Below are 5,088 nucleotides of genomic sequence, written 5' to 3'. Positions count from 1 at the left end.
TATATATATATATATATATATATATATATATATATATATATATATATATATATATATATATATATATATATATATATATATATATATATACACAGTCAAGTATAGCAGTCTGTTTTTATTTTTCATATCTTCACATGAAGTGACTTTTTATTGTTCATGAAAATAGAATGGTGTTTATAGGATTTTAAATCTCTCTCTCTCTCTCTCTCTCTCTCTCTCTCTCTCTCTCTCTCTCTCTCTCTCTCTCTCTCTCTCTCTCCAATGTGAAATGATGTTTGTAGATTTGGATGCTTCATATGTATATTTAAGATGAAAATTCATTCAAAGTGAAAATTGTTATACATGTCCATTTAAAAAATATGTTGCACATAAAAAGAAGCGACTGCCAACTATGAAGAGATAAATAACTTTTGAAAAGTAAATCAACGCCGGTTAAAATTCTAACCTTCCGTTGTACAAAAGGATTTTATAGTTGAGCAGTTTAAAATTTTTGTTCACATTGAAATAGTCTTTCTGAACTGCACATATTTTTTTGAGTGCGGGGAAGGGGTTGGGCGGGGGGGAGGTGCGGAAACCAGGGGTAAGATGTAAATAGTGGGCGAGTGAAAGTCAAAATTTTATCCGTTGTAAATTTTGGTTATTGGAAATGGCCAGGAAAGTTCATGTGTGGAAAAGATGACTTCTCTTTTATTGGAAATTGGTTTTATTCCAGATGCAAATATGATATGACAAAGCGAAAGATTTTTCCTTTTTCGTTTTATTCATTGCAGTGTGGTATATGTACTTATTATAGGTCATATATAACTAATATTAGAGTTAGCTTTTTGAATTCGCTGTTGAAGTAGGGAAAATATTTTATCATGCACTTTTCCTTTTAACCCTTTCTCAGCGGAGTTTATTTTGACTCTCATTCCCAGTTACGTGCACATTTGAAAGTGCTTCCAGCTTAAAAAATGAAAAATGTACTACACCTATAAGCCCTATATTTTCAGGAATGAACTTCATTTTAGCTTTCAATTAATACATCATGCGTCAATAAATGATTAAAAAAAGTAAAAAAAAAAAATGAAAAGGCATTGACTCTGAGGTCTTCGTTAGTAGCACAAGTAATTCTTTTAGTACACTATCAGTGTATCATATATTCATGTTCCATATTTGCAACACTTCTTGTACTGTACATTCTGTATAAATGCTATACTTCAAAATATGTACAAAATAATATAAATGTCTTTATTTTTTTAATGATACCAATCATCCTTTCTCTGCGCCATCAAACTGATATCTGTCCCTTGCAAGTACTGCGCTGAAACTAGATGTAACTAATATGAAGGTGTTTTAACTCAGATAACTTTCAATGGTAAGTTTGTGAACTAATTTCAACTGAAAAATAAACATACCATGATCTTTTAGGCAAAGTTTGCTTCTTGGCTATCATAAAATAGAAATATTTAATGCTTTTGTTACATTATCATCTATTTCCTAGGGAAATAATTTAGCAAAGCATTCATAGGAGTCAAATTGTCAGTCTAATTACCTTATGAATGTATAAATTATTGTACTATCGACCTCTTTGGGATTATTATCATTTAATTCAACTTCAGTCCATGTGTACGGCACAGCAACATCAACACATCATCACCGTCATTAACATCATCATCCTCACTTTCCACCAGGTCAGAATCATCTATGTCATAATCAGATTCTGAATCAGAAGCAAATAATTTTCCTCGATTTCTTAGTGATATATATATATATATATATATATATATATATATATATATATATATATATATATATATATATATATATATATATATATATATATATATATATATATATATAATATATTACATAAAATGTTTGGGATATATGTAGTATATCTCAATATTATGTAAAATATAATCTATATATGTATATATATATATATATATATATATATATATATATATATATATATATATATATTTATAATATATATGTATATATGTACATATACATACATTCATACATATATATATATATAGATTATATATACATATACTACACGTCCCAAACATTTTACGCAATCATTGAGAGAGAGAGAGAGAGAGAGAGAGAGAGAGAGAGAGAGAGAGAGAGAGAGAGAGAGTAAAACGTTTGGTACAATAGTGGGTCTGAGACAGGTGTGTGGTGTGTACATGTTGTTTGAAAATAAGTTGGCCTTATTCCGGCACGAGATCTTGCTCCTAGAGCAGCCAGTAAGAGTCATTCTGATGGTATACAAGTGATAAAGATGGTCGGGATTAAGAGTTATGTTTAATGATGTGAAATCCATAACGACGAGTCTCCAAGGTTATTTGATATTTTTTTACGGATTTAGTGATGCATAAATTGGAAAAATTTTAGATTATTCTAGAGAAAATTTGTGAAATTCTGAAAAACACAGAAAGAAAAATGTGAGAGGGAGGTGAATATAAGCTGAAGAGTCGGTTCTGTCGTTACAGACTCCGAAATGGGTCTACAACTTCTTTTGCCTTGCCTCCGCCCAGTAGCAGTTTTTGGGGTGCTGTTGTCCGGCAAAATGGACCCAGGTCTGAAGCCGCCTCTGGAATCAAGAATTTGCTTCTGGTTGCTGTTTTTGGATTGGCTAGCGCTGTAACAGGCAACATACTGGGCAACATTAAGAAGCAGAAAATCGAAGATGATGATTACAATGGAAAACTGAAGCATTGCAGGAGAAGTTCGTCTCGAAAGAGAAGAGAGGAAGAATCTGACACTGGAGAATGTCAACTTAACCAAAAGAGTTCATGATCTGAAAAATACTTTTCAAGAAAATAAAACGGAAAAAGAAAAGGAGGAGATGCACAGAAAGGAACTGGAAACAGACAGGAAGGATAAGCAGTCGTACACAGGACGGTTTAACACGCAGAAGAGGGAACAGCAGAATCTTGGAGGACAAGATCCTTTTGCTTGAGAACGAAAGGCAGCTGACGCAGAAGGAGATGCCGGCTCAGGAAAATGTGCATAAATATGCTGGGAGAAGAGATAACGAGGATGAAAGCAGAAAATAAGCGACTGACTCAGAACGGTGCCACTGTCCAGTAGTTAAGTGATACCCGAACAACAAAGTAATGAGCCTGACTGCTCAGTTGGTAAAGCTTAATTGTCAACTTCGTCAACAAGAGGAAGTACCAAGTCAGCTGGACACGGAACTGCGTGAGATGGGAGAAGAGAGGATGCAGATGATTGAAGCAATCACAGGACTAGGAAGCGAACTCAACCACTGTAAGACTGAGAAGGAGAACCTCCAGTTAAACGTTCGAGAAATGCAAGAGCAAGTTGGAAAGCTGTCGAAAGAAAATGGCTTCCTCCAATGTCAGTTACAAGAGAAAAATGAAGCTTAGTCAGCAGGATAATTTACTGCAAGCGAAAGACCACCGGCTGGAAGAGATGGCGAGGCTGGCCAGCAGCATGGGCGAGAGGAATCTTCTTTTGGAAGATGAGCTGCGAAATCTGCAGGCAAAGAACGAAACGTTACTCCGCGACTTCAAGAACCTCGAGATGAGGACGGAACACTTGGAAAAAAGCAAACAAAAGACTACAGAAAAGACTTGCAGTTCTTACGAGCTGGCACGAGGCAGTAGGAGCCAGCCTCAATCTGACGGAAAGGAAATTAGAGTGAATCTCCGATAATGTAGGGCAGGAAGACTCACTTATGTTTGCCGGAGGAACAATGATGTTATTTACACAAAGGAATCCATGTACTGCTTGTGTTTAGTTTCATATGTAAATATCCATTCTGTATAGTTAATATTTTTCATTGTACGTTCAAGGATAAGGATATAACAAAATGTAAAAACAACTTCCCTCTGTTCATTGCCCATCAAAAAGCTAAGTTCATTAAAGTCAAGGAATGCAATAATGACTTGTTCAATAACAGACAAAAGTGATACCTATATATATATATATATATATATATATATATATATATATATATATATATATATATATATATATATATATATATATATATATATATAATGTTATATATTTATATACATGCATGTGTATATGTACAGTATATATTTGAATAAATATAGATATATTTATATATAGAAAATTTACATATCATGAATCAACTTTACATAATATCATGAAAACCCCAGTAACCTACCAAATTCTGCAAGTGATGTGGAAGATGTTTCCGGTAAGTACTGTAGGCCCGTATTTCTTAAAACTTCCAACAGATGGCAATAGTCGTTCATCGCAGTGAAAGGGTTAAGAGGACGCTGTTTTATTTAAGTGCGGGTGGCTCCAATATGATATGACTTCAGTAACAGCACCTTGATTCTTTCACTGGAAAATAAAGAACACTTCTGTACAAAATAATTTAACGACCCTGCCAGTGCTTCATGTACCAAATATTCTACATCTTTCATTAACAGTCCATATGCCAAACACATTTTATTGTTCCCGTTCTTCCTTGTGGTGTGCCTGATTGGGATATCTTTCTACCACTTCACGCTATTTCTGACGATCTTTTCGCTGCTTTCCCATCTTCCGCTGCCCCTATCAACCTTGAAATCCTTTGAGTGGAGTATCACATGTAAATCCATTAAGTGTGGGGAACACCTGGAATTTGTTCATGTGCGGGGACTGGGCACATAATTGAATTTTTTCCAACTATTGTAAAATTTTCTGCCATGATATACAGGAAATGTCTCTCTGCTTTGTTTGGGGAGACGTGGTGTGATTGTGAACCACTCAAAAATGTTCGGAGCAACATCAATCGGAATGTTCTCATTGACAATTCATGGGCTAATGTGTCTTAAAAGTTGGTCCATGGATTCCAAGGGGGATGGTTCTTGCTTGCTAGTACAATTACGGTAGGGATGATTGCGTTTTTGTAATGTTCTGTCACATTGTGGGGGTTATGCATACACCTACGCACATTAATTAGCCACCTTTAACTGGTATCATTAAAAGGAGAAATGAAACTCAAATCGTTTATGGTGTTTTTTTTTTTTTAGATTTTTAATATCGATTTCTTTAAGTATTCTCTCTTCCTACTTCATGACCAAGACCAGTGATCAGAAATGTACCCCTTGG

The sequence above is a fragment of the Macrobrachium rosenbergii genome, chromosome 56 (assembly GCF_040412425.1).
Source record: "Macrobrachium rosenbergii isolate ZJJX-2024 chromosome 56, ASM4041242v1, whole genome shotgun sequence".
NCBI classification, from domain to species: Eukaryota; Metazoa; Arthropoda; class Malacostraca; order Decapoda; family Palaemonidae; genus Macrobrachium; species Macrobrachium rosenbergii.
Note: the sequence above shows the minus strand (reverse complement) of the source record.